General features: G+C 31.1%; 1 protein-coding gene across 4 annotated transcripts in view; it reads right to left on the bottom strand.

Annotated features, from left to right (window-relative positions):
- The window catches only part of LOC142345573 (putative G-protein coupled receptor No18), a 280,348-nt gene that overhangs the window by 264,283 nt on the left and 495 nt on the right, over nucleotides 1–15,570 (bottom strand). The window contains exon 1 of one of the 4 annotated variants that reach the window (XM_075397683.1): nucleotides 2,024–2,104. The exons of 1 other annotated variant lie outside the window; for it this stretch is intronic. The gene's annotated coding sequence lies outside the window, so the exon portion shown is untranslated. Of the gene's footprint in view, nucleotides 1–1,949; nucleotides 1,995–2,023; nucleotides 2,105–15,570 lie in introns of those variants that run through there. 2 more of the 4 variants (XM_075397679.1, XM_075397681.1) reach the window with 2 other exon arrangements.

Raw genomic sequence — 15,570 nt, 5'->3', positions numbered from 1 at the left:
CCAAGATTGCCAGATTTCACGCTTATAGTTTGACTATTTCTCTAATGATTAAGCGGTCTTGCTTGGAATAGTAAAATATATATAACTCTGAATTCAGATTTTTGAGCAATTTTTTTTAAAATGTAATCACAATTTCGCTACTTTGATCTGAACAACATGATAATACCCTAACAAAAATTGATTCACAGCGTTTTCTGTAGTTTAGTTGATATAATCTTGCCCTATTATCTCACACTTTTATAATCCATATTTTTTTGAAATTTTATTGACAAAACACAAAAAGATTAAATACACAAAACAGCTATATAATTCTGAGCATTTGTGGCTGCTAACATTTAATTCAAATTTGCTAACTCAAAAAAAAAATTGGCGTGTGAAACTATTTTCTCATTTTTCTGAAAAAATTAATTGATTAAATAAATTATAAGTGCTGATTTCTAAAACATGCAATTAGAACTTTAGTCTGAAGCTAACTTAGAATTAGGCCTACTTAAATGATCGTAGATTAAGAGTACAGTTTATTGGTATCTTAAACACTTGTGTTCAAGTGAACATTGTAATAAACGGCAGCTCTACAGAACATTATGTAAGAAATTTGAATCGAATATTATTTTCAGCCGTATTAATATGTAAGACAGTAACTTTGCATACACCTGAATTGTGCAAATTTTGGCTTGGTTTAATCTTGACTGGCCCCAACAATTTTATCAATTGGTAATTGTTTCCTCACCTGACAATATAATAAATATATTTTGCTGCAGAATTATGTTTAATTTGGATCAATTCCAGTTTTTTTACAAAAAACTAACAATATCCGCATTAGTTATCAAAATGGATTAAAAAGATTTCTGGGCCACTGAGCAACACAAACAATTACAAATAGGAAATTTGTAAAAGTCAAAGCAAAGATGAATTTTTGTTTAAAAAAGTAGTGAAATTATTTTTTACATATTTTTGATTATTTCAAATTCCGTTGCAGTATCATAAGACACCGGTTTATGCATTCATAAAAGAAAAACTCATTTTTTAAGTATTTGCTTTTTGTTAAATCAAAAAGAATAAATTGAATGCATTGATAGTTTTTCAATTAGCTTTTACAATATTACAATTTTTAAATAGTTTTTTGAGCAACTAAATCAGAAATCACAATCTTAAATCCATTTTCTCGGCATGTTGAAAAATGATGAAAAATCAGTTATTTGAAAAAAGTTTTGTTTGAAACGTCGGAGTTCAGATCAGCAAGACATTTTTTTAAATATTTTATTTCCTGAAATTGATATCAAAGAACAAGTTTTTCCTGGACACTATTTGACCAATGAAAAATGCGTTGAAAAAGGTGAAATGCGCTAAAAAAAACTTTTCCTATACCATGTGTTAAGGGCCTATTTGACGCCTTTTTAAGACATATGTAAATTGCAATAGCTCAATCGCAGTTTAAAAAACCACAGAAAAGAAAACAGTTAATTTTGGATACAAAAATACTCCCATCGAAAAAAATCACCGCTGAAATAAACCACCCCTTGAAGTCGTAAGAGATGCTCATTTCGCTCGTTTGGCCATGCCTCGCAGGCCATGGTCATGCCTTAATAGGGTAAACAAACCAATACTAGCGCAAAAAAAACAAGCATTTACTTGTTCATACGGGATAATGAATACATAAAATTTGATGATGATAATGCAACAGTGTGTGTGTGTGTGTGTGTGTGTGTGTGTGTGTGTGTGTGTGTGTGTGTGTGTGTGTGTGTGTGTGTGTGTGTGTGTGTGAGTGAGTGGGGGAGGGGCGGGGGGGGGGGTTGGTGCGTAACAGATCCTAATCTTTTTAATCCCGTTATACTCTAATTATAATCAACCGACTCGCGATAATGAGAAATGAATTCAAATAGGTTAATAACAAGGCTATAAAAATTGGAAGCGGTCAAGAGCACTTTTGCGAATGAAACGGAACCTACCGCTAAGGCGATGATTAATGCTCAGAGGTAGATCAGATTTAAAAGATAAACGATATCAATCCTCAAAACCCAACCTGCTAACTCGACCGGGCCAAATCCAATTTAGGGCCGGGGAAAATGTCCATTTCCTCACGCTTTTCAACCCTTTAAACTTTCAATTTTGCTTCTTGGGGTAAAATAATTGAGTTAAGCTAGGGTGTAGAGGCATATCACAGCTATATTATGGCTTGTCTTAGAAGATAGAAAGTTATAACAGTTATAACTAGGAGGTTTATAAGCCAGTTTATGATTTTGGACACTCGATTAAGCTTCGATAACACAAATTAACAAGCTTTCTTGCTAAACTAAACTAACTTGCGGGCCTTCCCAATTTTGTTTGTAAATCTTAATTTTCGCCTTGGCGTATTAAAAAATTAAAAGAATTCAAATAATTTAGCCGAAGTTCTCCAAATCAAAATTGCCTTTCGAAACAAACTTTTGAAAACTTTGAAAAGCTAAGCATAAAAACTAAAATTATCATTATTTGAATTTTTCAAATATCCAAGAATTTTTTTAAAACTAGCGAAAACTTATCAACAGAAATGATAATTGATAGATTGTATTCAAAAATAAAGTCAAATGAGTCATAAAAGACAAAAAAAATCTACGATGAAAAATTCCAGAAGGTGTCTGCAATTCAAACTTAAATTTATAGTTTGTCAAAGTTCAATTTCAATTTTCACTCTTCATTAATCATTTATTGTTTCCATTCTTTGAACAATTTACCTTGTAAGTTAGTTTTTGCAGTTCGAGAGTTCTTTAACCTACATGTTTTATGCTGATAGCTATAAATTAAGCGCCTAAAGCTTGCAAAGTTTTATGTCTTCAAAACTTGTTTGATCTTGTTTAAATCAACTCAAATTATTTAGGCTTGATTCCTATACGGCTTAAAGTACCCAGTATTAAAGGAAAAATAAACTCCTTATAAGAATTGTACTGAAAACTGAAGATACAAGAAATCCTGTTTTAACAAGAAAACGGATCAAACTAAACGAAAATATCTTAAAGTCATTGTCAAAGAATACCAATTATTAAGTAACATACTGGTTAAAGTCAAGTTATGCTTATATGAGTTCTTAAGCTCATTGTGAGCGGTGTTTAAACAGCTTGAAAAGCGAGAAAAGCCATGATTTTTTTAAAAACGAAATCCAAGATTGGTCGAAATCCAAAATTTTTTGGTCGACTTTCTCATAAATGTATCAAAAAAATTGAATTCAAATATAAAATGTTTCCGATTTTTTTCAACCGCGTTAGCAAAAATTATTCCTTGTTAATTTATTTTCTTCGAAGGTGTTTTTAGTCAACGTCGTTTTTTATTCATACACGCCCCGACTCATGTTTTTTGATAAGTTAGAAATCTCGCTTGTCTGCCAGAAGGGTATGAGATTTTGAATGTAATAGGGGCGTATTCTTTTACCTTTGACAAAATTCGTGGAAAAAGTCTTTTTTATTCAAAGTTGTTATGATTACTGTTACCTAAACTTTCAACTAATTTGGGCAAAAACTCTGAAACAAAAACTAGCAACAGATGAGTTGATATGTTTGTTATCAACACATTGGTATATTAGTTTATGCAATTTTGTAATCCATGAAACAATTTTGTGAATTGGTAAGTGAAATTTTGACTATTTTTATGAATTGAACTTCTGTTGCTTATGCATGTGCGTATAACATATGCTATCAAAATGGGCCATGTTATCAAAATTTATAGATGAAAAAAATTGTACATTCAGAGCAATCAATGCTTATTTTCTGTGAAGAAACCAAACAAAAATATTTTATTTTTCCATGAGCTCTTTTGTTTAGACTACAAACTATTCGAAGACCAATTGTGTAGTGAACGCATCATATCTGAATTGCTTGCCAGTTTTTGTCATTTTAAGTAGTTTCTTCCCAAAAAAGATATCACTTTTGAGATGCAAAATTCTTTGCTCAGGTATCCATTCAGGTTGATTTTCGAAATTTAGAGATTTTTTGACAAATAAAAAGCATGAACTCGTACAGTGTTCATTTCGATAGAATTTTTGTGCCTAATTTCCGAATAATTGCATTCATATCTGTTAATTTTTGTACTTCTGATTTCATTTCTTTTCATTGCTTGGCTATTGTTAAAATAGGTCATCAGAATACAACAGACATAAAAATTTTTAATAGTATTCACGGAAGAATGTAACCCATTTCCAACAATTTTATTCATGTATTTAGCCTAAAACATAATAATAAGCAATTGAGACGCAATTTCAAGACGTAATTGTTCTCGTGAACAATGATATGGGTAATTGCACTAGTGATAATTATCTTTATAATCCACAAATAGTATCAGGGGTGACATTTCTGAAATTAAAATACAATTAAAACGCATTGGCTATGTTATGGTGTTTTGTTTGTTTTAAAAAAGAATTCCTTTTATTTGCCACTAATACAACCAGTTTTTTTGTATTTTTACAATACCAAAAACGGAGAAAACAGCGTTTGTGAGCAATTTTTTGCATAAAGTTATAATTAGTGAAATAATTTGAAAATTGAAGAACTGAAACTAATTTATCCACGAGAAAAAACAACAGCACTTTATAATGTTATCAATTGAATTGAGATTGAGTACAAAAAAAGTAGCAAATCATACTTAACTAAAGGAATTGATCTCAAAAAAGTTGAAAAAGTATACCAATTTTTTATTAAAAGGCCCAATAATTTTGGGCTTAATTAGTGTTGAAAATTTGGTTTCAAATTTAAGCGTATTTCTATCTGCTCGGAAAAGACTCTGCAAAATTGCAAAAAGACAAGTGTCTAGTGTGATTGAGAAGAAGTTAAATTAAGGTTTGAATTTAAAGGTGGACATTATGGTTGATAAAAAATTTTCAATTCTCAATAATTGGTGACTAATGAAGTGTTTTTCACATTTTTTTTAGTTTTCCGTTAATTCATGTTACTGGAAACGGGGACAGTTAAAAAATGGGTTTTTTACGTGGAAGCTCAAATAAATAACTACTACAGAATAAACTAAAATAAATCAATTGAATTGTGCAAAAAAATATTTAAATTCTGAAATCAAAGCATTGCTTAGTAAACAAGAAACTGAGGGAGTTTTTGCAAAGTTTCCTTCACCTCCAAAAATTATCTGTCAATCAAAGGATTCAGACGCAAAAATATAACTGCATTATAACCAGAAAAGTCTGTATAGTAAAATTCAATATATCATGCAAATGTCATTAGATAATACTAGCAATTCAACAACAAATTCTGAGCAAATTTTTTCAGGCGCCAAGAAATTTTTCTTTATGTCGTTGCCTTCACTATAATGTCACAGTTTGAAAGGACAAAACTAATCTATAGCTGCCTTATGATATCAATATATAATAGAAACAAAAACACTATTATTCTAAAACTACTATATTTTTAGATCTTTTGTTTTTCAGGTCTTGTTAATTCATTTTGAAAACAATATACCAGTTGGCGTTTCAACTACAATTTTATAATTATTTCTCTAAAAATAAACTCCACTTTCAATTGTTTTTCTATTTTTCTGACGCAGAAACAAAATTTTTACAATACAAAGTTTATCCATGCGTGAATTTTTCTGAACTGTCTGCTTAAAATCGAGTGTCTAAACTTTTTGGCGTCTATCCCAGTGAGATTTTGAAATATGTTCCTGTGTAAGGTCTGGAATTTTTTTATCTGCGGAAACTGAAATGCAAAATCGTTCAAGACAAGTTTACAATTAAATGTTACTCAGATTAATTTCATTAAAAATTAATTTTCAAGTTTTTGGCCCAAAATTTTTGCTAAAGCACAACTTTAAAGCCTATTTCTGTCACTGTTTTTGAGCTATGCTCACTATAACGCTTTGTGACACTTATGCAATGTAAATAACAACGTTTGTCATTCTATTGCTAAACAAAAGAGTTTGGCGTAGCTCTCGAGCAAACCTGGTCATCAAAAACAAAACTATTTCAGTTTAAAAAAAAACCGAAAAGTTCCACCAGCAGATAAATTAAGTCAAATATAGAATAGCTTTTTTCAATATTTCAATTATACTGATATTGTTTTTCGATACTGCCGTCAGAAAAAAATCTGCTTTTGAATTATAATTATACAGATATTGGTAGTATTTTTGTTTCCACCTCTGAGATTGGGCGAAAACGTGTCAAAATTGGACTGTAAAAAATGACAACACATTTTGACAGGCTATATTGCATTCTTTTATCGATAAAAGATATTTCAATTTACCTATTTTTTATTCACATCAGTCGATGTCTTGTTTTTAACAGCACGTCTATTATCGATTTTATTGTTATTTGATGATGGTGACGAAAATCGTACCTAACCTTTTTTGCAGTTTCTATCGACAATCAATTTTTTATCAGTTTTAGTTAGCAAATAATAACCAATTCCACTAATGATTAAGTAAAAAACTTATTCTTCGGCCGCACTCATCTTTTGAGCTGGAAGTATTTTATTGCAATTATTGGCTTGATATCAATACAGCATAGAGAACTCATCTTTCTTGAGAAGCTACTGATTTTATTTGTAAAGGACAGAGTTGGCGATTTCATTCTCTTAACAAAAAAGCAGAGATGCAAAGACCTAGAAGCCTATCATCATTCCTATAACTGACAAATTTGAGCTAGGACGGCTTTTTTATATTCCGCAGTAAAAAAAGGCATTTTATTCAAAAAAACTAGCTAGTTTTATACGGATAACAGAGTTAAAGCCTAGCAGAAACTGAGCAAATAGATCACATTGAAAATGCTAGATCAAGTAGAATCCTGAAAGTATAGTTGAGGGAAACTTTGTACCAAACAACTGCAACAATTCAGTTTTCTAATTTTTTTAGAACATTTGATTCATCATTTGATTCAACTGGATCGTAGAACATTTGATTCATCAAACAATTATTAGCGAGCCAAAACAATATGAACTCTGCTTCAGTTGTAAATTGTAAAATTCATACTCATTAGCTGGAATAAGGCCGGCGAAAAGAGAGTAGATAGAACCCGGGTCGAGGCCAAGTGTTTAACTTGTAAGAATCTGGCAGAAACTTATAAGGCGATGCATTGCCTTGCAAGTTGTTCTTCCTAGTTTCTTACAAGTTAAACATTCGACTTGCAAGTTCTTACACGTTAATCAGTCGACTTACAAGGCTCGTACAATTAACCATTTGACTTAAAAAGCTCTTGACAGTTCCAGAAAAATGTGAATTGAAATTATAAAATAAAAAATGGTTAAAAAAGAAGCGTAATGGAATTATTCTGAGAAAAAGCTGACATATGAATTTTAAAGTTAACCATTCCACTTGCAATTTCTTACAAGTAAACCATCTTTTGCGAGAAACTTTCGACTTCTTACAAGTTAACCATCTTTTGCAAGAAACTTGCAACTTCGTACAATTTAATCATTCGGTCTTGACCCGGGAACAAAATGGAACAAAATTGCAATTCCTTGAGGTAGCAGCCTTGATGTTACCTGAAATGGCTATATACAATTCTAACATTTTGTAACATACCACTTTGGAAATATTATACAATACTGATGATAATCTTTGAAAAACCGGATTCTTTTGACAAAACAAAATTGTGATATTAAATTTAAAAATGTCAGATACCAATACAAAATGACTATTTAAATCTACTTTTACTTATTAAATGTGTAACTTATTAGTGACTCTTAATAGGCTGTGCTATTCATTCCTGACGTTCAAAAGGACGGTGTCTGGAAAAAATAAATTTAGTTAGCGTTCTTCTGGTTTCTATGTGACAAACAACCGTTTTCTGCCATTTTCTGAAAGGTGCCCGTTCATATGATTTCGAATCATTTCTTTAATTGTTTTTGTGAGTACGTTCAGTTCAGAATAAAGCGAAATACAAATTTGTTTTGTTTCAAAGAATTAAATTTAACAATTTCTAGAACTTCACAGAGCAAACTCCATTTTGAGGCTAATATGGAAAAAAATCAGAAAAGCTTCGTAAGAAAAATTAGTGAGCCAACTTTATAAGACGTATTGGCAATCTGTTTGGTGAGAAGGTCATTTGAGAAACATTGAAATGTCGATACTAAATTTCGATTAGGATTAGATAAAAATAGCAGAATTTTTTATCATGAGTCAAATTTGCGTGAAGGGTCAGAAAACTTTGAAGACTGATAGCTGGCAATATGAAAATCATTCTTTGACATCACTAACTGACAAAAATGATGGCCGATGTTTTTATTTCTAACATTTGAAATTTTTGCATTATTTTTTCAGGAGCAGCTTAACCATGGAAAGATCCAAGTTAGTTTTTCAGCAATGCCCTAAAATTTATCATTTCCTGTTTTGTCAGACAACTTTTAGAAGAGCTTTAAGTTTTAAAAAATTATTCGGCTCTGTTTTCATTTGTGAATCCCTGCTTTAGAAGAGATGTACTGATGTTGATTAGAGAGAACAGAAAAGAAGTAACAATAGGACAAAACAAAATTGTCTTTCGGTGTAAACAGCTAAAAACTTTATGGCACACTCTAACACTTCTCATTTTGGGACTAACAACTTAAATATTTAAAACACCTTACAAAGGCAGTTTGTTAGAGAGCTCAGCGGGCGCAGATGGAGTAAAAATGAAGAAAAACTGGACTCGAATTATTATCCCTTAATCACAAGTCCAATGCATATTTTTCCTTTGCAAAGAAACGTAAACAGCAATCAATTTAACACCTGAACAGTTCGCATGTTGAGGATTAGCAAATTGGATAACTACACCTTAAAAAATTTATTAAAAAAAGACTCAACAGGTGAGAAAAAAAGAAGAGTCTTAAAAACTGTATTCCAGTTAATATCGAGCCCTCTGTGCTAAAAACGCACCTACTGTATTAAATTTTCTACTCGCACTTCTCTTATAACCAGTGCAATCGAAACTCAACAATTCATCTATATATAAGCTCACATTGAACCTGTAGAACATGGCAAACTATAACGCTTAAATTACAGACCATTTCGTACGCTTTTAACTATAAACTTCGAACTCAGTTAAAAGAAAAACCATTAATCTCACAGCTTCGCCGAAACGGAAACTATTTGAAAATCATTTTTTGTAAAATTGATCAAAAAATAAAACCTGTCAATTGAGAATATATATATATATATATATATATATATATATATATATATATATATATATATATATATATATACATATATATATAATTGAATGAGAATTGAAGCAAGTGCGTCAACGCTCACCCAAACTATCATGTTCAGACTTCCGTGAAATCATGTTTAGAATTTCATTATGATTCCAGTGCATCTAGATTATGTAAATTTGAACGCACGACGCTTCCTCGTGTGTTCATTTTTGGTCTGGAAATACTTGCTTTGGTCTGAGAATCAAACTTGGGACTGCAATGTCCTTGGGATATCCTATTTAATTTCCTAACTCTCCTGTAAAATTTTTGAATGACTATCTTTTTTTGTAGAAATTTCTACTTTCTGTTTTTGCCATTGAACTTTGTAGGGTTTTGTTTCATGTTAAGAATCTACTCTAGTTATTAAAAGAAGGCCGTTTAGGAGTCTGAAGGTACTCGAAAGCATTCATCTGAACTCTAAACTGGATGTTTTATACTTTTGTAACTTTTGAGACAGAAAGATATTTTTGAGAATTCTTTTGTAAATGAAAACAAATTTGAAAGTCACAATCTTTCTCGAACTTTCTTTAGAGGCACAATTTTTCGTATGAAATTAAAAATTCAGAAAATTATGTATCATATCGCATTATATGTATCTAAACATATCCGACATTCAAGTGTGTTGTAACACAGTAACGAACAACTTTGAAGAAGTTTATCTTATCTAAATTGGTAGAAAATTTTGATGCCTGGATTGTGTGTCATCGCTAAAAATTCGTAAAAAATAAAAAAATTGCAGAGCATTTGATTTATAAATTTGAGATTTGCGCTCATTGCGACGAGTGCGGTGAAAAAAAAAACATTTAAGCGGTGCACACTTATATTTCACCGCATATGCGGTGAAAAAATGTTGACTCAAAGAAACTAAAATTTTTTCAAATTTTCACTGCTTAATTCAGCGCTAATCTTACAAAGTTTCACCGTTGAATTATATGTACAAAAAGATGCAAGACTAGCGCTGAATAACCAACAGCCTCATGTTATTAAAAAAAAGTTATATATTGCAAACATGATTGCGATCAAGAAGCAACTTATCGATAGGAGGAAGAATGACGATCAACGTGTGGACAGAAGATCAGCTTATGCATAGAACGTCATTGATAAAAAGCAAGCAAAGGAAGAGAAGATGAGCTTATTGATTAAACATAAGCCTATGAACCATAGAAGTTTTGTTTGTCTTAGCCAGACGTGAGGATATTTAGTTTTTTAGCAACATTTTTCCCCGCCTTCTGTTGGTAACGCTGAAAAATTTTTATTTACCGCTTTAGCGGTGAAAAAATTGACCGCTACCAGTAGAAAACGGTGAAAATTTTTTTACCTAAACCCGAATGCGGTGAATCAAATTTTTCGCCGCCACCAGAATGCGTTGAAAATAAATTCTTTGCTAAAATCGCATATCTTTCAAAACTTCACCGCTATCGACGCACTCACCGCTAAAAGATGCGAACGCTTGAAATTTTTCACAGCTAATCACCGCAAATCTTAAATTTTTTTGACAAAAACCTCGACCCGGAAGCTGGCTTCGTTTTGCGCTTTTTTTCGGCATCGCTATGATATACAACCAGATATGGATGCCTGCTTAAAAGATGTTTGTTAATTTCTTTTTGATTTGACATAGAAAATTAAAACCAGTACAATCATTTTGGAATGGTATCCGAACCATTATAATCGGATAATTAAGTAAAACGCTGTAATTTTTCTCTTGTGCTAATATTGCCTCCAAGCCCCCCCCCTCCCCACTCACACACTTACACACACGCACAGTCTGGTGTGGACTGTAGAAATTAAGTATTTGAAAGCTATTTGATTTATTACACTTATTGTTTTCGAACGTTGCTGATGTAGAAATGAGGAAGCATATTAAACTTTTAATTAATTGCAACTTTGCTGAAAAGTGGAAAATTAAAAAACTCTATTGAAAAAGAGGAACTTTATCTATTTTCTGCCAAGCAAGCTTTCGTCTAAATATCTGATCTCATTTTTCAGCACAATAATCTACAGAAAGGGTGTGAAAAAATTGAGACGTTTTTCTTGTGACGCTTGCTTTTTGTGAATAAAATTGGCACCTGTCATTTGAACGTGAAAGGCCAACTGTCAAATGAACAAAACCGGTCTCTGCGTGAACACGGCGTGAATGAAGAATTCGAGGGTGAAATTAAAAGCGAATTGAATTCGTCCTCGACAATGTACAAAAGTGAAGGCTCATTTAAAAATAAATTCAAATAATTGCTTCAAATGTTTGTAACTCGATAATAATCGATAGTGATGGCAACGAAAAAGTTATGAACAAACAAACGAACAAACAGCAAATTAAACAAAATTATAGAGAATTGATCTTAGACAAAATTGATAAGTAAAATTGACAAAATTGCTTCAAAAATAATTGTAACTCCGCGATAATAATCGATAGCGATGATAACGAACAGGTTATGAACAAACAAACGAACAAACATCGATTTAAAAAATTATAGAGAATTGATCATAGACAAAATTGATACGTCAGTTAGAGTCAGAAATTTTAACTTCTTCAAACCCTTTATTAGAAAACTCTAATTATGAACTTTATGAAAGTTACATTTCACAAAAATTGAGTTTTTATCTAATTAAACAGCTTTATAGAAAAACTACTGAATTTAGTTTGACTTTTGTCAGATAAGTCGTAAAAATGACCATATGCCCATATGTTGATTATATCAAATTTTAAAGCGAGGGAAGTTGTTGGGAAAAATGACCTTGGTCTGTTTCAAATCTTAATTTGCTGAAATAAATAAAATAAACTAACATTTAGACATGGACTCAAAGTTTTGTACATGCGCTAAGCCGCGAATTCCGTAAAATAATAATACAATCAAACAAAACTATTGACCTAAATGATTTAATCGCTTACAAAACTTATTAAAACCGTCAAAACTATTAAACATACGTAAGGAAAATAATCCCAAGATCATATTGGTATTGAAAACGGATACTTTTAATCTGTGGATTTATCATCTGGCCACAATCTGGTCAGAAACTCCTAGTCTTTTTTAAATACCGAAAAGTGAAAGTTTCTGACAAAAAAAAACAGCAATTTTTTTTATCTCCGTTGGTCAATGAGAAAGCACTGAATAAGTTCTTTTAGAAAACTCAAAAACTCAAGTGCTGACCTCTCAGAAAAAAAACAGTTCATTTTGATTATAAGGCTGCCGTTCTTCAAAAATTGACACAAATTTTGAATTTGGTGATATAATGGCTTTTTTTTGCAAAGAGACGTAAACATCAATTAATTTTTTGGAACAGTTAAACAGTCCTCATATTAAAGATTATCAAATTGAAAGATTAACTACTCCTTATAAAGTTTGATAGGAACCCCAGTCCACATTGATTGGCTATCTTGCAAAATCTTGCAAGATTCTGACAGAATTGTGCAAGACCATGCATCGTCTTGCAAGATTTTCTTCCAAAATCTGGCAAGATCTTGCAAAATAACCACTCATCTTGGAAGAATCTCGCAAGACAGCCAATTATCTTGCAAGTATGCAAATAAAAGGAACATGCTCGATCAAGACTTGCACGAGAGGAGTACTCAGCCTCTCAAAAAAATATTTCTGTATTGTAAAAGATTCAACACCAACATTAAATCAATTTTGATTTTCTCGTAATAATAAAAAATATTCCAAAAGAGAAAACAAATAACAAATAGTGGTAACAATTTAAAACATTAAAGAAAAAAGTTTCTAAACACTTCTCTCATAACAAAAGCACTTCAAATTTAAACCTTCACCTATCTAGTTAAGTTTATCTAGTTAAGTTTATGTCCTTTAGGTTGTTATCTATAAATTGTCGAGAAACCGATCACTGACAAAGAACTTGCTAATTTCAAAGTTTCAACAACGGATAAAACTTGTCATCCTTTTTTGTCTGGCATAATCATAGAATCGCTTATATGACTAAACTATAAATTAAACAAAGCGGCTCGGTATTGTGCAATTGCACATAAGGTTCCGGCCCCGCTCATCCCCAATTTTGGCATAATAGTCTACCAAATGAAGAACAGATAGAAAAACACAAAAATTATTTTTGGGAATCCCAAAAAACGCAAAAAAACCAACAAAACATGAATTTTTCAAAAAGAACGTGTATGAAGCAAAAGATTGGAGATGAAGCTTCCAAAACAGTTAAGACGAACAACAAAATCACACAACCACAACATTAATAACATCAAAAACTTCCTGTCCGTTTTAAAAAACAAAACTTAATAACAACGTCAATATACTGTCAGATAAAACTCAAGCTAAACAAAATAACTTAAAAATATACAGAAAAGATGTGGAACTGGTTTGGTAACAATTAGACAAAAAGAACAAAAACAGTAAAGTTAACAAATTCTCTTATTTTTTTTTGAAACAATAAACATCAGAGTAATGGAAACCAATAGAAATCAAGTAAAATTTCCCAAAGGTTCATGATTAGCAGTGCTTCTAAATAAGGGCATCAAGACCTGCCCTTATTCATTTAAAACAAAAATTCAATTAAAATCTGTCCTTATTCAACAAAAACTCAATTAAAACTTGCAAGAAAACGCTGTCGAAGCCGTAAAGCCATAATCTGGCCCTCCTTATGTGTTTGATTGCGCCTTCTTCAAAAGCCGATAATGTAGTATGTGGCGTTTCATTAACGAGACTAGGTAAAAAGTAGTCATAAAAGAAGAGAGGGCAAGAGTAAAAAAAATACTTTTTATTTTTTTTCGAAACAAAACTAATATCAATGTCATGAAAGCCATTAATCAAAAAACGAAAAATTAATTACGTTCGTTTATTCGTCCAAATGAAGCCCTTGAGATTTGAAATTATCCAGAATATGACTTGCGTGTACAAAAAGAACGTCCAAACTGACCAAAATCAAATTAATTTAATTTTTTTTTGTGAAAAACAGGTGTCGAAGCCAGAGTAAGGTCATAACGAATTCTTTGAAAATATTAGATTTTGTGACACCAATCCCCTGTGACACCTTCTTTTGACAACAATAACGTCATTATTGACCTGTAAATAACGAGATTAGGCAACAAAAAGACAACAAAAAGAGCAAAAATGCGAAGTTGAAATGTTTTTTTTTATTTTGGAAAACATTTATTTTCAAAGTCATGAACGCTATCAGCTATCTAATGATATCAGAAAATTGGCTCTTCATTTTTTTCATGCAAAGCTAATGAAATCTGTCATTATACAAGAAATTTCATACGACTAAAACGACAAAACGAAAACAACAGTTAAAGACAAAATTGAAAAATTCACCTATATTTTTCAAGAAAGAAGTATCGAAGCCATTAAAACGATAATCTATATAATTAGGATTTAAATAAGTTCTATATTGACGTATTTTTAACGCCATTATTGAAATACAAGAACTGTCAATAATGTGAGAATGTGACAAAACTAACAACGTGAAAATCTGGCAAAAATCTACATATAAAAACAAACTGAAATCTAGTAGTATCAAAGCCAGAAAACAAAAACTTAAGGCCTACGACCGCAATCGAAATTAACTTTTAAATCATTAGAAAGAAGAATAATTCTTTCTTTGCTGACACTAAGCTAAAAGTTGACCAGTTAAAGAAAAAAAATAGAGGAAAAGTTCATTAGGCCATTATTTATTTTAAAACCAATTATTTTTTAAAGTCAAAACGACCGTAGGCTTTCAAGTTAAAAAGTAAATGCATTAGTTTGGAACTGCTTAGGAAGCCGATAGAAGCTCTCGCTCCTGAGCTTGGATTTGATGTAATCTGTTTTTTAATTGATACAAAAAAATAAATTTTTTTTTAAAAAAGACCGACTGATTACAATCCGATTTTTTTGGATTGTAACAATCAAAGAATGGTCCAAAACTAGCCCTGCTAATGCTTATTTTCCATTAGTAACACTTAATTTTTCGAATGTTTTAGATATAGATAATTTGTTGGTTAAAAACTCAAAAATAAATTCTACGTTTTTGATAATCGACGAGTATAGTTAGCAAAAAAGGCAAAGTTTTAATTACAAAACACTCTCAACAGAAGTTGAAGTAGGAATAGCCCTTTTTGAGTCTATAAAGATTGTGTTAGTGTTGTTTTGGGGATTTACTTCGGGGAAAATTATTCAAAGTGGACTAAAGAAGCTTATTACGTGCTGTTTTTGATGAAAAAGGCTGAATTTTGAAATATTTAGCCCGAATTTTTGACAAAAAAATAAATCAAATCAATCAACAATGTTTTTTTGTCTTTAAAAATAAAATCAAGAAACATATTCTTAAAAATTTTGACAAATTTTAGCAAAATTGACGAAAATTTAGGCAGAAATTCTGGAAAATGTGAATAAAAACAACGGAATTCACTCTACTTTTCTCAGAAGTTTGAACCTTGTTAACTCCCTGTAAAAAACGAAAAAAAAACAAATCTTTTTAACTCCATATTCTG

The sequence above is a fragment of the Convolutriloba macropyga genome, chromosome 9, assembly GCF_964194025.1.
Source record: "Convolutriloba macropyga chromosome 9, txConMacr16.3, whole genome shotgun sequence".
Classification (NCBI taxonomy): Eukaryota; Metazoa; Xenacoelomorpha; order Acoela; family Convolutidae; genus Convolutriloba; species Convolutriloba macropyga.
Note: the sequence above shows the minus strand (reverse complement) of the source record. Positions and strands in the feature narration are given on the sequence as shown.